This window comes from Capricornis sumatraensis, chromosome 5 (genome assembly GCF_032405125.1).
Source record: "Capricornis sumatraensis isolate serow.1 chromosome 5, serow.2, whole genome shotgun sequence".
Classification (NCBI taxonomy): domain Eukaryota; kingdom Metazoa; phylum Chordata; class Mammalia; order Artiodactyla; family Bovidae; genus Capricornis; species Capricornis sumatraensis.
In genome coordinates this window covers 62783510-62804993 of record NC_091073.1, presented here as the reverse complement: position 1 = coordinate 62804993, position 21484 = coordinate 62783510, and positions in this window count along the sequence as shown.

Genomic DNA, 21484 nt, shown 5'->3' with positions numbered 1-21484 from the left:
AGACTCTCTTTCTGCTTTGAGGTATTACAGTAGTTTTCTACTCCACCTCCCTTGTCCCAGTTTCCCGTCCCCCCCCGCCCCCACTTTTAATTCCTCTTACTACTAGATACATTTTTCTAAGACTATTAAAACCTTAACTGTCATCAAACCCTTCATAGTTTTGCATTACCTTTGGGCCAACTCATATTGTCTTCATCTGTGTGAAGGGAATGGAATAGCAACTCTGTATTCAGTGTATGGATAATTTTATAAGAAGCTCTCACAATGTTGGCTAAAATGCCATTTTATGTCCTCATTTGATATTAACATTTTTGTCATTCTGCCTGCTGTTCTGATTGGGTGATTTTTATTATTCTATCTTCTAGGTCACTTATTTGTTTTTCTGCATTTATTTTCTGCTATTTATAGCTTTGGGGCTTCCCTTTGTGGCTCAGCAGTAAAGAAACTGCCTGTCAATGCAAGAGGCAAGGGTTTGATCCCTGGGTTGGAAAGATCCCCTGGAGAAGGAAATAGCAATTCAACCCATTCCAGTATTCTTGCCTGGGAAATGCTATGGACAGAGGAGACTTATGGGCTACAGTCTATGGGGTTGCAAAGACTCAGATACAATTTAGTGATTAAACAACAACAGCAACTTACTGCTTTTAGCTGAGTTTTCACCTTGGCACCTGAGTTGTCTAATTTTGATTGCCTCCTCACAGTTTCTATTTCCTTGTTACAGTGATCTGCCTTTCTATCAATAGCCTTCTTCGTTCCTTCAGTGTCATTACAATTTTGCCTATTTTTTGAAGTCATGGTCCAATAGACTGGAGAGGTCTGTCCCATCATTTGTTCTTGCAGGGAAATTCTCTTGTTCTTTTCACTGGGAGTGGTTCGCCAGTGTCTTCATTTTACTTACATTTATATGACTATGAATCTAGGAGAAACAGGTGTCTGCTGTGGTTTTGATGGGTTACTCTTATTTGGGAGCATCCCTGTGTCATCTTCATGGGTATAGTATTTTTGGTGCGAGGGCTGTTTTGGGTATGGAGCTGCCTTGTCTTTCCTCAGGGTGTGCTGGCCATTGTCCCCTTGATAGAGGGTCTGGTTGGTATTGTAGTGAGCACAGCCTGCCCTTGATGTTGGGTGGTAACTTCTCTTTGCTCTGCCTGTCACAGCCATGTCAGGTACAGGGTCTTCTCCCCAATTGTTGTAGTAGAAGCCCCCAGAGAGTGTTCTAAGCTGAAGTTATTAATCTTTTCAATTTCATTATCTCAGTGATACATAATTTGAGGTTCCGTGATAAGTAGTGATGTTAAGCACTTTTTCAGGGTCTTACTGCTCTTCCCCAGCATGCTTGGCCTCAGGTTAAACAACAGGGAGGGAACAGAGCCCCTCCCATTGACAGAAAATTGTGCATAATAGCCTCAGCCATCTTGGAACCTGCAAGGTCTTGAGATTGGATACAGAGAGGACCACATAATAACGAAGGCAGAGACTGGAGCAATGCAACTGCAAGGCAAAGGAACCCATGGAGTTCTGGAGAACGTGAAAAGCTGGGAAGCAAGGAGGAATTCACTTTCTAGTTTTCCATAGGGAGCATAGCCCAGCCATGCCATGTAGGGCCACCCAAGACAGATGAGTCATGATGGAGAGTTCTGACAAAATGTGGTCCACTGGAGAAGGGAATGGCAAACCACTTCAGTATTCTTGCCATGAGAACCCCATGAACAGTATGAAAAGGCAAAAAATTAGGACACTGAAAGATGAACTCCCCAGGTTGGTAGGTGCCCAATATCCTACTGGAGAAGAGTGGAGAAAGACCTCCAGAAAGAATGAAGAGACAGAGCCAAAGCAAAAACAACACCTAGTTGTGGATGTGACTGGTGATAGAAGTAAAGTCCGATGCTGTAAGGTTAGGTCCATGAATAAAGGCAAATTGGAATTGGTCAAACAGGAGATGGCAAGAGTGAGCACTGACATTTTAGGAATCAGAGAACTAAAATGGACTGGAATGGGTGAATTTAACTCAGATGATCATTATATCTACTACTGTGGGCAAGAATCCCTTAGAAGAAATGGAGTATCCATCACTCTCAACAGAAGAGTCCAAAATGCAGTACTTGGATGCAATCTCAAAAATGACAGAATGATCTCTGTTCATTTACAAGGCAAACCATTCATTATCAGAGTAATCCAAGTCTATCCCCTGATCAATAATTGAAGAAGCTGAAGTTGAATGTTTCTATAAAGATCTACAAGACTTTGTAAAACTAACACCCCAAAAAGATGTCCTTTTCATTATAGGGGACTGGAATGCAAAAGTAGGAAGTCAAGAAATACATGGAGCAACAGGCAAATTTCACTTGGAGTACAAAACAAAGCAGGGCAAAGGCTAACACAGTTTTTCCAAGAGAATGTACTGGTCATAGCAAACACCATCTTCCAACAACACAAGAGAAGACTCTACACGTGGACATCACCAGATGGTCAATATTGAAATCAGATTGATTATATTCTTTGCAGCCAAAGATGGAGAAGCTCTATACAGTCAGCAAAAACAAGACTGGGAACTGACTGTGGCTCAGATCATGAACTCCTTATTGCCAATTTCAGACTTAAATTGAAGAAAGTAGGGAAAACCACTAGACCATTCAAGTATGACCTAAATCAAATCCCTTACAGTGGAAGTGAGAAATAGGTTTAAGGGATTAGATCTGATAGAGTGCCTGAAGAACTATGGATGGAGGTTTGTGACATTGTACAGAAGGCAGTGATCAAGACCATCCCTAAGAAAAAGAAATGAAAAATGTCAAAATGGTTGCCTGAGGAGGCCTTACAAATAGTTGAGAAAAGCAAAGAAGGGAAAGGCAAAGGAGAAAAGGAAAGATATACCCATTTGAATGCAGCGTTCCAAAGAATAGCAAGGAGAGATAAGAAAGCCTTCCTCAGTGATGAATGCAAAGAAATAGAAGAAAACAATGGAATAGGAAAGACTAGAGATCTCTTCAAGACAATTAGAGATACCAAGGGAATATTTCATGCAAAGATGGGTGCAATGGAGGACAGAAATGGTATGCACCTAATAGAAGCAGAAGATATTATGAAGAGGTGGCAAGAATACACTGAAGAACTACACAAAAAGAATTTCATGACCCAGATAAGCACAGTGGTGTGATGATCCTGGAATGTGAAATCAAGTGAGCCTCAGAAAGCATCACTACGAACACAGCTAGTGGAGGTGATGGAATTCCAGTTTAGCTATTTCAAGTCCTAAAAGATGATGCTGTGAAAGTGCTGCACTCAATATGCCAGCAAACTTGGAAAACTCAGCAGCGGCCACAGGACTGGAAAAGGTCAGTTTTCATTCCAATCCCAAAGAAAGGCAATGCCAAAGAATGCTCAAACTACTGCACAATTGCATTCATCTCACATGCTAGTAAAGTATTGCTCAAAATTCTCCAAGCCAGGCTTCAACAGTACATGAACCATGAACTTCCAGATGTTCAAGCTGGTTTTAGAAAAGGCAGAGGAATCAGAGATCAAATTGCCAACATTCGCTGGATCATCAGAAAAGCAAGAGAGTTCCAGAAAAACATCTACTTCTTCTTTATTGAATATGCCAAAGCTTTTTACTGTGTGGATCACCACAAACTCTGGAAAATTCTTAAAAATATGGGAATATCAGACCACCTGACCTGCCTCCTGAGAAATCTGTATGCAGGTCAAGAAGCAACAATTGGAACTGGATATGGAACCACAGACTAGTTCCAAATAGGGAAAGGAGTACGTCAAGGCTGTAAATTGTCTCCCTGCTTATTTAACTTATATGCAGAGTACGTCATGAGAAATGCTGGGCTGGAAGAAGCACAAGCTGGAATCAAGATTGCTGAGAGAAGTATCAATAACCTCAGATATGCAGATGACACCACCCTTATGGCAGAAAGCGAGTAAGAACTAAAAAGCCTCTTGATAAAAGTGAAAGAGGAGAATGAAAAAGTTGGCTTAAAACTCAACATTCTCAAAGCTAAGATCATGGCATCCAGTCCCATCACTTCATGGAAAATAGATGGGAAACAATGAAAATAGTGACACATTTTATTTTGGGGGGCTCCAAAATCACTTCAGATGGTTACTCCTTGGAAGAAATTAAAATATGCTTGTTCCTTGGAAGAAAAGCTATGACCAATCTAGACAGCATAATAAAAAACAAAAACATAATTTGCCAACAAAGGTCCATCTAGTCAAAGCTATGTTTTTTCCAGTAGTCATGTATGGATGTGACAGTTGGACTGTAAAGAAAGTTGGGCACCGAAGAATTGATGTTTTTAAACTGTGGTGTTAGAAGACTCTTGAGAGTCCCTTGGACTGCAAGGAGATCCAAACAGTCCATCCTAAAGAACGGGATGAAAAGGGGATGATAGAGGATGAGATGATTGGATGGCATCACCGACTCTATGGACATGAGTTGGAGTAAGCTCCAGGAGTTGGTGATGGATAGGGAGGCCTGGCGTGCTGCAGTCCACTGGGTTGCAAAGAGTCAGACATGACTAAGTGACTGAACTGAACTGAACTGCTCTTCCCAATATTTGCAATCACTCAGTTTTGTCGGACTCTTTCTGAGACCATTTACTGTAGCCCATCCGGTTCCTCTGTCCATGGAATTCTCAAGGCAAGAATACTCTAGTGGGTTGCCATTCCCTTCTCCAGGGGATATTCCTGATCCAAGGATCAAACCCAGGTCTCCTGCTTTGCAGATACATTCTTTACCATCTGAGCCACTAGGGAGCCCCAGTTTTCATGTGAGCCTTGCTAAACTCTTTTCCATTTTAAAATTATATTGTTCATCTATTATTTTGAGTTGTAAGAGTTTTTAAATATCTAGATACAAGTTTTTTTGTCTGATATATGTGTATGTATATGGTGTTTTCATGTGTATAAATATCAGCTTGTACATTCCTGATACATGAATATTGGCTTTTTAACTGGGAAAACTGGCATCTTAAAAATACTGAGTCTTAGCAATACTGATACATTAAATTCATATTTATTCATATTTATTTAGTCTCTTAAGATCTCTCTCAGCAATGTTTTATATTTTCACTATATAGGTTTTGTACATGTAGAAAATTATCTGTAAATATTTTATCTTTTGGATGCTATTGGAAATTGTATCATTAAAAAAATCTTATTTTCTAGTGTATAGAGTTACAGTTGATTCTTATAGTTTAGTCATATATACAGTGTCTGAGACCTCAGTAAATTCACTTAGTTTAGTACTTGTTTTGTATTTTTCCTTTCTCTACATACAGTCTTAGTTGCTGAGAATAGTGACAGCTTAACTTTTTTCTTTCAATTTTATATGCTTTATTTTTTTCTCTTCTTGTATAATTATAGTTGCTGGAACCCTCACGAGAATATTTGAGTGCTGAGAGCAGACTTCCTTTTCTCTCCAGGTTTATTGGCATATTACATTGGAACACTATATAATTTACAATAATGATTGGCATATAATATTGTGTAAGTTTAACCCTGTTGATTTGATATGCTTATATTTTGCAAAATGATTACCACCATAGTATTAGCTAACACCTCTGTCAAGTTACTTAATTACCATTTCTTTTCTATTATGAGAATATATAAGATCTACTCTCAACACCTTTCAGGTATAAAATACAGTATTATAATATTAATTATAATTGCCTTGCCATACATTAGCTCCTCAGAACTTATTTATCTTCTAACTGGACCTTTGTACTGTTTAGCTGAGCAGACTTTAATTGCCTTTCTCCCAAACTTAGGGGGGTGAAGGAAAGTCTTTCACTACTAAATACGGCATTAACGTTATTTTTTTCATAGAGGCCTTTAGTCAGAATTTTCTTTCATTCTTCATTTGCTAATAAACTTATATAAGTGGTTATCCCATATAATCACATACATTTATAGAGTTAATCATATTTTCCTCCTTTATTCTGATAAGATAGGGAATAATATCAGTTTTCAATTGTTAAAGCATCCTCAAATTTCTGGAGTAAATGCCCCTTGGTCACAATATATTTTTTACATATATTGTGGGTTCAATTTTACATTTTGTTAAGGATTTTTGCAGTTGTGGTCATGAGGGATAGTGACTTTGTAGGTTTCTCTTCTTGTAATGCTCTTGTCTAATTTTAGCACTGGAGCACTTCTGACTTCATGCGATGATTTTGTAAGTGTTTCATCCTTCTCTATTTTCTAAAATAATATATATATAGGATTAGCATTTTTGTATAAATATTTGATAGACCACTATAATCAGTTATCTGGGTCTGAAGTTTCCCTGTAGAGATTTTAATTATCCTTTAAAATTCTTAATAGACATATGGCTATTTATACTTTCTTTATCTTATTTCAACTTTGGTAATTTATATCTTTCCAGGACTTTATTTTGTTTAATGAACTGACATAAAATTGTTCAAATTATACTTTTAATTTCTGTAGGATTTGCATTGATATGCCATCTTTTATTCCCATTATGGGTCATCTGTTTTTGTTTTTTTTTTTTTTTTTCGTGTTTAGCCTAGGTAGAGGTTTGTCAATTTAAATGATTTTCCTAAAGAATCACCTTTTATTTCATTTATTTTTCCTTGATTTTATTATTTTATTGATTGATTTATATTTCCTTAATTTGCTCTTCTTTTGGAAGCGTTTTAAGATTGACTCAGGTATTTTAATATTTTAGATCTTTATTTTAATATAATATACAATTCCAAGTACTACTTTATTTGTATCCCACAATTTTTTTACATGTTTTCTTTCATCATCACTTGTTCAAAATATTTTCTAGTATCTTTTATGACTTCTTTGATCCATGGGTCATCTAGGAGTGTTGTTAATATTCAAAATATTTGGCAATATTCCATGAAATTCTTTTTTAAAAAAAACGGATTTCTAGCAATCATGTTGTGGTTAGAGAATCTAATCTGTTCAAATGCAGTATTCTGATATTTACTGAAACAGCTTTTAGGGTCAGCAGATGATCTGTTTTGGTGAATATTCCATTTGCACTTAAAATATAATTGGAAAGGACTGTTCTATGAATGTCAATTAAATCAGGTTAGTTGATAGTGTGATTCAATTATTCTTTGTACTTACTTTTGAATTACTATTTTTAATGATTCCTGAGCACACTGTTGAAGTCACCATTCAAAAGTGGACAAGCATATTTATGTTATGCCTTAATAAATTGCCCCTCTTATTACTATGAAATTTTCTTTTCTACCCCTGATAAATTTCTTGCCTAGAAATCTACTTAGATATTAATATAACCATTCCCAGCCTCCTTATGATTTAGCAGTTTTGTAATTTTCTTTGTTTATCCTTTTATATGTGTCTTTATATTTAAAGAGTATTTCTATAGACAGGTAGAAGTTTGGTTTTGATTTTTATTCAGTTTAATAATTTCTACTTTGATTACTTTGCTTCATGTATATTTAGTATAAAATTTTGTATAGTTGAGTTTAAGTGCAAAATAATATTTATTTTCTATTTGTGCCATTTTCTGCTGTTGTTCCTTTGTCCCTTGCTTCCTGCCTTCTCTTGCATTAATTACATTTTGCCTTTCATTTTATATACATTACTGAAGTATAAGTTATAGCTTTTTTTATTAGTGGTTGTAGAGTTAACAGTGAGTGCCTTTATCTTATCAGAGTCATCCTCAGAATAATATGATATCCCTTCAGACATAGTTTCAGAAACTTAGTTTCCCCCCTAATTCTTTCATCCGTTATGCTGTTGTTGTAAAACATTTTATTTCTACATAATTTTGTAATATATTTTTATTTGTTATCATGTTATCTTTTAAAGAAATTTTAAAATGTGGATATCATTTACATTTACACACATGATTACTGTTTTAGAAGCTCTTGATGATATATGCAGATCAAAGTTGTCATTTGGTACCTTCTTCCTTCTGCCTGAAGAACTTTCTTTACCATTTCTTATAGTGCATATTTGCTGGTAATACTTTTTTTTTTTTTTTGCTTTGTCTAAAAATGACATTTTTTACCTTCTGTTTTTTTGTTGCGTATAAAACTTTAGAATAACAATTTTTAGCACTTTAAAGAAATTATCTTTCTTGATAGCATTGCTTTTGAACAAAGCTCTGGTCCTTCCTTTTCATATATATATTTGTGTGTGTGAAAGTCACTAGGTTGTGTCTGACTCGTTTCAACCCCCTGGACTATACAGTCCATAGAATTCTCTAGGCCAGAATACTGGAGAGGGTAGCCTTTCCCTTCTCCAGGGGATCTTCCCAAACCAGGGATCAAACCCAGGTCTCCCGCATTGCAGGAGGATTCTTTACCAGCTGAGCCACAAGGGAAGCCTTTCATGTATATTTAGTAGGTCTTTTTTTTTTTTTTTTCCATGATTGCCTTTAAGATTTTCTCTTTTTGATTATGCATGTCTTGGTATGGCTACTTTATACTTTATTTTCTTCTTTCTTTTGAGTCACTGAGTTTCTTGGATCCATGGTGTATATATATATATATATATATATATATATATATATATATATATATATATATATCATATATACACTTTTCATCAAATATGGAAAATTTCTGGACAGTTTCTCTTTACATAATTTGCTTCTGCTGGCTCTACCTTTTGTCACTTAAATCACTTATCTGTCGGAACATTTTAGGTTGTCCCATAAGTCACTTTGGCTCTGTTCAGTTTTACACTTAGTCACTTTCTCTGTTTCAATTTGAATATTTTTTATTCTTTGTCTTCAGAAGTACTGATTTATTTTTCCCATCAGTGTATAATTGCCTGTTTTGCCTATCCAGTGATATATATGTGTGTGTGTATGTGTATTTTTTTTTTTTTAACCAGAGTTTGCATTAGAGGAATCAGCAACTTCATGTTCGGATTTAATTCCCTGATAAGTTGGGGGTGGTTTGTTCCAATATTTACATCACTTCTGTCATGTTTCATAATATCAGCTTTGATATCTGGTCACATTTTGATGCTCTTTTAACCTCTCTTTATACTTTGAATAACACAGTTATTTTTTCTGGGGATTGGTGTTGGGATCAATAAAACTACTGAGAAATTTATAATATTGCTTTTTCTGTGGACCATTTCTCTGGGGGTAAGAGAATCAATCACAGTAAAAGATTTTCTAACCACATTTATCTATAAACAGAATGTGCTGAATTGGAATAAATCTTGGGATACTTTAACTTGGAAATTCAGTAATTCTGGCCTCTGAACTTTTATCTATGAAACCTTTCTCATCCTCTTTGCCTATTTTAATTACTATCTAGGGTCCAGCTAAAGTTCCATTTCATCTACTAAGTCTTTGCTGACCACTTCAGTGTACACTGGTGTCTTTGCCTTCTGAATTCTTAAACCATTTTGTGACTTGCGTATAATTAATTAATTAGCTATTACATATTGTTTATACAGTGTTCTGTTCCCTGTCTTCACTCATATGAAGGTAGTCACTATTTATTTATTTTGCTTTTCATTCAAGTGTTTATTAAGTGTCTACTCTGTGTCAGGCACTTTACTAGGAGATGATATGCAATGGTGGAATAAAAATATAATGGTATCCACTCTGAAGCAGCTTGCAGTGGCAGGAGAAATATGTGTCAGGCAAAATATACCCAAGTGTTTAATAATAAATTGTGGAAAACTCCTTGACAGAAAGGAACTGAGATCCATAAAAAAAATATTAGATAAAACCTAATTCACTTTGAGTGGTTAGGAAAAGTCTCACTCTGAAAAGGATATTTGATCTGAGATATGAAGAATGAAAAATAATTATCCAGGCAAAGAATTTAGGGAAAAACCTTGTAGTTGTTAGACATGACATGATAGAAACCTATGGTTTGAGGAGGAGCTTGACACGGGGAAGAAAGTGGAGGTCAGACTGTGGCTAGAGGGCTGCTGCTGCTGCTAAGTCACTTCAGTCGTGTCTGACTCTTTGTGACCCCATAGATGGCAGCCCACCAGGCTCCCCTGTCGCTGGGATTCTCCAGGCAAGAACACTGGAGTGGGTAGCTAGAGGGAAGCTGACCTTAGTAAAGGATGGATTCAGAAAGAAAGGCAGAAGTCAGATCTGCAGGCCCATGAAGCCACATCATGAGTTAATTGTATTCTTGCTATCTATACAAGCTGCTTGATCACTTTATTCTGAATGAAAATGAGTCCAGGAGGCAGAAACTTTCTTAAAAGGGAGAATCGTCTAAACACTCAAGGGTATAAGGCAAAGGTAAAGGGGTGCTAGAGTAGTAGTTCTCAAACTTGAGTGTTCATTAGAATAATCTGTGTGCTTATTAGAAATGTAGATTTCTGACGCTCAGCTGCAGAGATTCTGAGTCAGATTTTCTGTATTTTGTAAGCAACCAAGTGATTCTTTCTGGTATAAGTAGCTGTGATTCCATTCTGTGAAATATAGATATAAGCAGTTAATCTTTTCCTTCCAAAAAAAAAAAAAAAAAGATGTTATGGTAGGAATGAACCTGAGTGACACCTCAGTGGAATAAAAGGTATAAGGCAGGTTTGTACTTGTTGTATAATGGAATATGGATATTAAAGTCCTGAAATATTAAAAGTTCAGCTGTTAAACTGTAAGTTATGGAAGTCCCAACTTAATTTCTTAACATCAATGAACAGGTAGTAACATGTGTTCCCTTGAAGACAGTAACTATGCTTGATAGCACTTTTCAACCTGCATAATATTGGCCATAGATTTGGTGATTTACAACTGTTGAATACATGAATAAATGCATTAATGAGTATTTTTCTGATGCTTCTTGCTCTAATTTTTCCCTGAACGCTTATCACCTTGTACCTCACAGTTTGCAGAAGAGGTAAGGGGGTGATAATTCTAATAAATGATGTACTGCTATTTGGAATAATTTGAATGAAATAATGTCTGGAAGAGAGCAATGATTAACCAAAAGAAAATGATCTTCATTCTCTATCCTCATCTCATCATGATCATCACTTCAGTAGCTCAGTTGTGTCCAACTCTTTGCAACCCTATGGACTGTTCCCCTGCTAGGCTCCTCTGACCATGGAATTTTCCCAGCAAGAGTGCTGGAGTGGGTTGCCATTTCCTCCTCCAGGGGATCTTCCCAATCCGGGGGTTGAAGCTGTGTCTCCTATCTCTCATGCATTGTAAGTAGACTGTTTACCTACTGAGCCATCAAGAAAGCCCTATATCCTCATAACACTCCATAAATGTTTCTATTCTCTGCATCTATGAAATAACCATAATATAGTGCAATATACCTTATTTCTTTCTACTTGAACTGTGAGCTCCTCAAGAGTAGGAGCTGTGCCTTAGTTATCTTTATTACATATAGAGTTACCCATAGTATCATTTTTGGCTAGTGCTAAAATAATTTGTGTTGAGTTGAATTATATTGAAGATACTACAAATAATTTGGCACCTGGAGTGGGGCAATTTTTGAAATAAAGAACTTTCTTGATAATTCTTATATCTGTGCTCTTTTTTCCTCCTCCCAAGTTACAGTGGGATCCGAGGGCACAGATCATTGCACCACTGATGAGGAAGAGCAGTACTCCCCAACTCTATAGACTTTGGGTGACAGGGGTAGATAACAGACACTAGGATGCTGCATCTGAGACTCATTTAAGATGTCAGATGAACTCAAACTAAAGATATGTTGATTTCTTGACAACTTGGTGCCAACAGCAATAGAGCAAGCCATTATTAGATGGGGCCTCCCCAGGTGACACTGGTGGTAAAGAACCTGCCTGCCAATACAGGAGACACAGAGATATGGATTCGGTCCCTGGTCTGGAAGGTCCCTTGAGAAGGGCATGGCGACCCACTCCAGTATTCTTGCTTTGGAGAATTTCATGGACAGAGGAGGCTGGAGGGCTATGGTCCATACAGTTGCAAAGAGTTGGATACGACTGAAGTGACTTAGCACACAGCAAACATTATTGATGGATACAACCTTCTTAGTTTGTGGACTGAAGAGAGGAGAAAACCACATGAGTTCATAAAGAATGATCTCAGAATTGAGAGGTGGGTGGTCCAAAGCAACAATATTCAGGATGATTTGGGATTAGATTATCTGAACCCAGAGCTCTAATCTGGATGATGGCAGTGGTAATACAGTGAGCAACATATGGTGGTGTCCAGTTCATAACTCAGGCAGGTAGCATTTGACCAATGGAGATTGCTCCACATACACGTTAGAGAGTAACCACACTGGAAAGCATGGGTAATAGAATGTAGCTCAAATGAAAATGGTTTGTTAGGACGGAGGCCATAAACTCTGGTCTGTTTGGGGAAAATCAGGAAACTGGGCAATTTGAGCTAGAAATTATGCCAAATTGATGTCTAGCAAAAAACCTCTGGTTGCTCTTGCTTCCCTGATATGTTGATATGAGAGTCACTTTGTGTATATAGACAACAACAGAATGTGCATAAACATTTCACTTCAACTGCCCTTGATTTGATCAGTTTATGAGGCTGACCTCACCCATTTTGAAGCAGGCTTTAGACAAAAGCAGTATTAACTTGGTTGGTTAAGCAGTGCATCGCCTTGACAGCCTTACAGAAAAGCTTCTCTCTCTCTCTCTCTCTCTCTCTCTCTCTTTTTTCTGATGCCCTTAAACCTTATTTATGAAGAGCATTTTCAGTTTCTCTTTAAGAACATCTTCAATGGATGATTTTATGTCAGCTGGTGCCTGGCTCTTCATCAGCTTCTTTCTAAATTTAATTTCCCTGTTTCTTTTCCTTGCTCCACTGAGCCCTTCCTTAATTATCAGATTACAGTGTTCAGCATGATTCCTGGAATTGTTCGTTTTGTCAACCAGAAAGAAAACAGACCTTTGATATATGTAAGACTGTGCCTTCTGGTTTAATGATTCTTCAATTAGTGTCCCAGTCAATCTCGAGAATTGCGTCTGAAATAGCTGGTGAACCAACTTTCCTTCTTTGCTGCTTCCTAATCTCTCTTCCACTGCTAGCTTTATCCATAAATTGTAAAACTGGATTTTGGTGAAATAGTCATTTAATGTCATGTGACTATCAGATCACTGTGGTTAGCTTGCTTACTCAGTGAGTTTCTTCTAATTTCTTTTTGTGTAGAACTCAGGGTGTACGTATCCCGTGTTTTGCTCCTAAGCAAGGTGAATTTTAATTTTTTACATTAGATAAGCAGATGTATTAGGCTGCTGAGTGCACTAGAAAGTACTTTGGCCAAAAAACAAGGCAGTGTGTCCAGGCTGGCTTCATGGAGGTACAGCCTAAGTAGACTTGTGATGAGAGGGCCCTGCCTTTGTTGAATGCTTTGGTGTTATTTTGAAATTCTTAACAATTTTCTTTTTCAACTTGTATTTTGTAAGTGCAGTTCAATAGGACAATGGAACATTTGTGTAAGCAGAAGAGATTAGCACAAAATGCGTGCTCACCTTTTGGGCCACCTCATTTGCATATAGTGTTTAGGATGCCCCAGGAGCACAATGTATGAACGCTCAGCAAAACAGAAAGTGAGTCCAAGTAAGCGTGTGCTATCTGCAACTGAGAAAGTGGGTGGACTGACAGCCTGGGGTTCCGTGTTTTCTGTTTGAATCAGAATTTGCTTCAAATGTGAAAAGAAAGCAGTAGTGTTCTAAGAAATATGAACTGTGAGATAATAGAAAATAAGTTGATCTCTGCCCCCAGCTCCTAGCACAGAGCTCTTTAAACCCTTGTAATTTCCTGAGTGATAAGAGTACTAACAACATTTTTCCCCTTGTATTTTATCTTTGATCCCAATTCCTGACACAGAGCTCCTAAGTTCGTTGCAATTTCTCAGATGATTGCAATGTCTTTAGTTCTAAAGGATAATCTGGGAATGTTCAGCTCAACCTCTCACTCTGCAGGAAAAGAAGAGGAGCTGGAGACTGAGTTAGCTATCTCTCATGCCTTTGTGATAAAAATCCCAAGTGTAGGGTTTGGAGAGCTTCCAGGCTGGTGAACATCCATGAGCTGAGAGGGTGGCCCTCCCCTACTCCACAGGGGTGGAAGGTCCTTCCTTGGGACCCTTTGGACCTTGCCCTTTGCATCTCTTCCATCTGGATATTCATCTATATTCTTTATAATATCTTTGTATAATAAACCAGTAAACATAAGTGTTGCCGTGAGTTCTATGACCCATTTTCAGAAATTGTCAAACCTGAAATGGGATCATGGGAACCCAAACTTATAGCCAATTAGCCAGAAGCATAGGTGCCAATCTGAAGTTTATAATTACCTTCTAAAGTGAAAGTAGGGGGCAGTCTTGCAGAACTGAGCTTTTTTAACCTGTGGGATCTCCAGATAGATGGCATTAAAATTGAGTCTGTGGGACATCTAGTTGATGTTGGAGAATTGTTGGTTTGGGGAAACTTCCCCATATACCGACATGTTCAGAAGTGTCAGAGAGTTCTGTGTGAGTTGATGTTCAGTCATTCAGACATGTCCAACTCTTTGAGACGTCATGGGCTGCTGCACACCTGGCTTCCCTGTCCTTCACTATCTCCCAGAGTTTGCTCAGACTCATGCCCATTGAGCTGATGATGCCATCCAACCATCTCATCCCCTGTCACCCCCTTCTTCTCCCACCCTCAATCTTTCCCAGCATCAGGGTCTTTTTCAATAAGTTGGCTCTTCACATCAGGTGGTCAAAGTGTTGGAACTTCGGTTTCAACATCAATCCTTCCAATGAATATTCAGGACTGATTCCCTTTAGGATTGACTGGTTTGACCTCCTTGCAGTCTAAGGGACTCTCAGGAGTCGTCTTCAAAACCACAGTTCAAAAGCATCAATTCTTTGGCACTCTGCCTTCTTTATGGTCCAACTCTCACATCCATACGTGATTACTGGAAAAACCATAGCTTTGACTATGGAGATCATTATTGGCCAAGTGATGTCTCTGCATTTTAATACACTGTCTAGGTTTGTCATAGCTTTTTCCCAAGGACCAAGCATCTTTTAATTCCATGGCTACAGTTTGTATGAGTAGTTTAGGAGAAACACCAAGAGTACTTTTTTTTATACAATCACCAAGGAAGTATATCGTATCCTTTCTTACTCGTGTTACTTCCCTGTATTAGCCAGCTACTTATGCTGAAAATGATGACATAGAAGGAAAAGGAATAGGAAAACCATAGTTCCTTTTCCCTTCATTCCTTCTAATTTGTCGGTAAACATAGAGAATGTTGGTAGAATGTAAATCAATTACATTATTGGTAAAATTTACATAAATTTACACAAATGATAAAATTCATGCTAATAATTAAAAAATTTTAATTCTTCTTAGAATGATATTTAACAGCAAATTAAAAAGTCAGGAGGAAGATGAGGAAGAAAGGAAAAAAGCTTTGTTTTGTCACCTTTAATGGCACTTGGTTCCAGCTTTTTGCAGCAGAAACACGAGATTTTCATTTTACTCTGGGCCCTGCAAATCTTTGGGCCACCTTGCAGAATGTCCTCAGGCTCACTTTTGTTTTTTCTTTCTCTACCATGGATCTCCAAAAAGTGTTTATGACTACAGGAAGAGGCTGACAGAGAGACCTCCCTGTGTAAACCCCCATAGTGCCAGGCTACATCATACAGGCTAATGGCTCTGGTCCACGGGAATGGCAATCTTTGTAGAAAATCTATCTACCAGAGATGGAACCTGCATCACAGGAGAGGTCTTACTCTGTGAGTCTTTTTGCATTCCCTCTCTTATCATTTTCTTTATTCACAACTGATCGTGGCCCCACAGCACCTTGGTTGCTAGACACATTTGCAGTCAGCAATGAAGAGGACTTCTTGCTTGTTTGGAATACTGCGACAGTTCTAGGTTACCAGAAGCTAAGAACACATAAGTAGATGTTTACAGTTATTCTGGTACAGCACAGCTTTTAGACGTCAAGCCGCTGGCCCTATAATGGTGTCACTGTGTGAGTGAGGGTGTGTGAGTGAGAGAGAGACAGAGAGAATAAGCTAGGGGAAGAAGGAAAGACGGAGAGGCAGGGAGATAGGCAAAGAAAGGGGAGGGAGACATGTTGCGTGTCTCCCTGCAGTTATAGCAGAAGAGGAGGGGAAGAAGAGGGTAAAATCTTTTTCTTCATTCCTACTTCTCTACAAATAGCCATGCCAAACTATGAGACGTTTCTGAAAAGTATTTTCATAGAGTATGTATTCTAACTTCTAAAATACTGATTTCTTCTCATTATAAAGAATGAAGATGAAAGGGGAAAATGGCTGTAATTCCATCAAATATTTAGCCAGTGTTAACATTTCAGTGTATTTTCATTTTCTCTTTTTCTCTCTTCTTTGCTCTTATCCCCCTCTTCCTCTCCTGCTTTCTAGCCCTCTCCTTCCTCTAGTCCTTTTGTGTGTGTATGAAATCCCTCCGAACAAAGTGGCTTTATACTCATTGTATAGCTTTGCCATTTGCCCTTTCCCTTAATATTATGTGAGCATTTCTGATGTCATTAACTTGTCTCTGAAAACACTATTTAAAAAGTTGCATCAGAAAAGCACTTATATAGATGTGCTGTATAATTTACAAGTCAACCTCTTATTTACAAATTAGTCTTCTGTGGTTGTAAATGTATGGATGTCTACATCTACTTAAAAATTTTAGAGAATGTCATAGAGATAATTTATGTCTATATTGGATTAAACAGTGACCAATCTGGCACTTTCTACAGGTTTAAGATTTCGATTACAGTACAGTCAATGCAATCCATTGTGTAGTGACTGGGAATTTAAAGTAACCAAAAATAGGATAGATTCAGTCAATTTGATATCTGTGAATAGAATCAGCTTCAGTCATCACAAGATTAATCAGTAAGGTGTTAACATAAACCAATAAAGCAGAGAGACTTCAATTTAAGAACTTTCTATCATTTAAAGTTTCACCCCATTATCCTTTCCATGCAAGTGCCCTCAGGCTTTTGAATTAATTGTGTGTGGTTTAAGAAGATTTAAGATGAGGGCGATCCACTCAGCAGAGAGCAAAGTTGACCATGGCTATCTTACTTTAATTAATCTCTTTATTCTCTCTCTCTCTCAGTTCACTCAACATCCAAATCAAGAAAAAGTAAAATCGTGTTCCTTTGAGTTGAGGAAACAATTGAGTTACAAAGTAATCTGATACAGAGAGGATCAAGGACTGTAAAACTTAGAATTCCTAACAAGTGGACCTGAATTGAAAGCTCTTTTACACTGGCTTTTTCATGCTTCAGTAGCAGACTTTGCTTCAGGTTCCCTGGATCGTGCCCTTAACCCCTTGGGGTTGGTGAACATAAAGCTTTCTCCCTTTGACTTACAGCCTAGGCTAGCATTGTAAAAATGATTGGGTTCAAAAAGTTACTCCTTTTTTACCTCTGTAAGAATTTAAGGCTCTTTTAGAAACCAAATCCTCTTGAGACACCTGGAAAGTGTTCTCATTTTCCATAGCAACCCTTTTATTGCATGTTGCAGACTTGGTTAGTTTATAAGTGCTTTTACACCTGCAGTCATTCATTTACCTGAAGAGGATTTATTGACTAATTGACTACCTACTATTTGTCTACTGTCTACACCCTCTTGGAGCCTATTCTTTGGGAGAGAAATAGACATTAATCATATGACCAAAGTGAAAAAAACAAATGTGAAAGATACTGAAAGGAGACATAATTGGTGCTATTAATATAAATGTTCATAGTTGAGGATGGTCATCTGGAGAGTAGGGAGTTTCAATGAGATTGAAAGTTGGGATGGTATATGCCATAGGGAAGGGACAGGGGAAGAAAGAAAAGTTCAGAAAAGGGAACCACACTGGCAAAGACTGTGAGGAGAAGCAGTACAGCAAGCCCATAAGAGTGTGTGTGACCTGAACAGATTCACATTTACAGAAGATCACACAGGCTACAGTGAGCTAAATGGATGGGTCTCTAGGTCCTAAAGCTGTGATCTCTGGTTTGGTAGTGAAATCACTGCTATAAATCAGCCATGGGATGCACAGACTAATCATACAAAAATATTATTAAGCCATCCAGTAGTACACTGTATTATTCACAATTCATTTTACTCAAAGATTGTAAATAAAATGAAAAAAAAAATTGCATGACTAAAGGCTTTATAGAACAGACCACATCTGATAGAGAAATAGCTTCTAAGTTCTAGTAAGGAAAAGACAAAGCAATTTCAGGAACGTTTCATTCAATAACACAGTGTGTCAGATGAGGATGCTGGTGGTGACAGACTTGAGAGAGGCAGTGCTCTAGATGCTAAAGGTACAGAATCACTGCCCTCAAGGAACTGAGAGGCTGGTGGAGCAGACGTGTGATCAAGCCCCTTACGGCACACTCGGACATATTCTAAGACAAATGAGCACACAGAACTGAGTGTCTGCCCCGATGGTATGAGCCATCAGCCAGGTTTAATGCAGGTTGGAAGCTAAGTCTGAGTGCCTAGGAGGGAAAATTCTTGAGGTGAATGTGAGAAGGAAAAACAAAAATGTCAAAAAGGGACAGAATGAGCGAAGGCATTATGTTATGCTAAGGAAATTTCTCAGTTCTAAAGAGCAGTGCATTCCTCCAGAAGCTGGTTTGGGATTTCATTGTCATGAGTCCATCACAAAATGAGGAAAACGGGGACGATAAATAATATACACACATTTTCAAAGACACAGATTTCCCAGGTACTGGGAATACAACAATGGACAAAGTCTGCCTTTATGAAGCGTATGTTCTACTGGAGAGACAGCCAATAAATACATAAGTGAAAAGTGTTTTCAGATAGAAGTGCTTTGAAGAAAAGTAAAACTGTATGAAAGAAAGTGACTGGGGGGGAGGTATTTTAGATACTGTGATAGGCATTTCTGCTGAGGTGACAGTTAGACGGAGACAGACATGAAATGGGAGAGTGAGCCCTGCCATTATCTGGACAAATAACTGTTCTTGATAGAGGGAACAGTAAGGACAGAGGCTCAGAGGCAGGAACATGCTGGCATGTTTAAAGAAGAGTGTGAAGAAGAGGTGAACTGGAGTAAAGGGAGCAAGAAGGAGAGGGATAACATGGGAGTATGAGTAGATTGGGCTTCCCAGGTGGTGCTAGTGGTAAAGTACCCACCTGCTAATGCTGGAGATGTGAGAGATGCGGGTCCAATGCCTGGGTCAGAAGATCCCCTGGAGGAGGGCATGGAAACCCACTCCAGTATTCTTGCCTGGAGAATCCGATGGACAGAGGGACCTGGCGGGCTACAGTCCACAGTTTCACAAAGAGTTAGACATGACTGAAGTGACTTAGCATGCACACATGCCTGAATAGATAGCTGGGGTCCAGATTATATAGGTCACATTTCTGCATCACATTTTCTTCTAGGAAATCAAGATAAGCCAGTCGGATTTTATTTTATGTTGAGAGAGAATAAATCTAGTTCTGCGTTTCCCTGAGAACGTTCTATGGAATACCCTAGATAAGAAATGAATTTTTAAAAAATTCCAGTATATTTTAAAGTCCAGCCTGCTGTGTCTTCCTGAGGCAGACTTGGTATGTCTTTTAAATGGTTCTTCTTGAAATAAGCCAGAAAGAAAAACACCAATACAGTATACTAACACATATATATGGAATTTAGAAAGATGGCAATGACGACCCTGTATGCAAGACAGGAAAAAAGACACAGCTGTGTATAACGGACTTTTGGACTCAGAGAGAGAGGGAGAGGGCGGGATGATTTGGGAGAATGGCATTCTATCATGTATACTATCATGTAAGAATTGAATCGCCAGTCTATGTCTGACGCAGGATACAGCATGCTTGGGGCTGGTGCATGGGGATCACCCACAGAGATGTTATGGGGAGGGAGGTGGGAGGGGGTTTCATGTTTGGGAACACATGTAAGAATTAAAGATTTTAAAATTTAATAAAAAAAAAAGTCACAAAAAAAAAAAAAAAAGAAAACCTGGATCAAGGATAGTGAGCCCAAGGAACTGGAGTGAAGCACTGGGAAAGGTAAGAAGAAATGTTAAGCCTAAGAAGCTATACTGAATTGATAGCCAAAAAACAGTGAAAAACCCTGCTGGGGTATGACCGATGGAGCATGTTATTTCTTCAATGCTCAGCATTATTCTTTGTTAAGTATTTGACTTTAAATAACATCATTTTTGGAGTCACTTCACATTTTCAGCTTAGAGACAATTAGAACTGCCCAGTCGTTGTCCCGCGGTCATGCAGCTGCTCACAGATGTGAAGCTGGAGGTGCTGAGAGAATATCCCAGGCAACTATCAGTAACTGAGTCCCTTCGGGAAAGTCATTCTTGACTTGGAGCATCTCATTCCTGTTTAAACTTAAAGGGCTTGGAACAACTCTTAGATTGCTTTTATTCATTTAGAACTTGCACGTTTATATGCTTGCCTGGAGAATCCCATGGACTGAGAAGCCTGGTGGGCTATAGTCCACTGAGTTGCAAGGAGTCAGACATGACTGCAGTGACTGAGCACGCAGCACACTGATATGAATTATTTTTAAAGATTATGTGTTTATTTTTGGCTGTGCTTGGGCCTTCGTTGCTGTGCGGGCTTTTCTCTAGTTGCAGAGAATGGGGGCTACTCTGCAGTGGCCTTTCTAGGCTTCTTGCTGTAGTGGCTCCTCTAGTTGGGGAGCATGGCCCCTAGGGTGCATGGCTTCAGTATTTGTGCCTCCTGCGCTCTGGAACACAGGCTCCGTAGTCGCGACGCTCAGGCTCAGTGGCTCCAGGACAGGTGGTATCTTCTCGTACCAGGATCAAACCCATGTCTTCCACTGGCAGGTGGATTCTTTCCCACTGAGACACCTGGGGAGTCCTTATATGAGTTACTTTTCATGTGTAGTTCCTCTTCTATATTTGTACAGTATTTTAAAATACTTGAGTGAAGAACTTTTAACCTAATGAAGCTTTATGTTGTTAGAACTGAGACACTCACTGAGGGCTTTGTGGTCTTTTGGATCCTGACTGTCTATGGATTGTTGTCCCTCTTAATTTCATTAAATGTGAAGATCTCATCAAATGCCATGAATATCTCCATATAAGATATTGATAAACACAGGGCATGAAACTTCTTTTGTATTTTTGCCCCAGGGGAGAAATCTAAATGACAGCAAATATTACATTGCACACTCCTGTGTACTATGATCAAACAAATAGTGAAATTAAAACAGGCAGACATTAATATTTAATGGAGAAATCAATGCATCAATATCAAAACAAAGGAAAACAAAATTTTAAAAATTCTTCTAATAAATAGTAAAAGATGCAATAGGAGAGCAATTTATTTTTTATGAATAACCATTTTTATGAATAATAGTGGCTAACATTAAGACATAATCCAATAGTTTAAAATCTAAGTATTTCATTAAATATTGCCTAATTGATAGTAAGATTTTTTTCAAGAAAGTTTATAGGAGTTTATTCTTCAGAGCCTAATATCTGCCAACAAGCTCACTGCTCCTCTAAATTTGGTAAAACTCCCTGTGGAGTAGTGATATG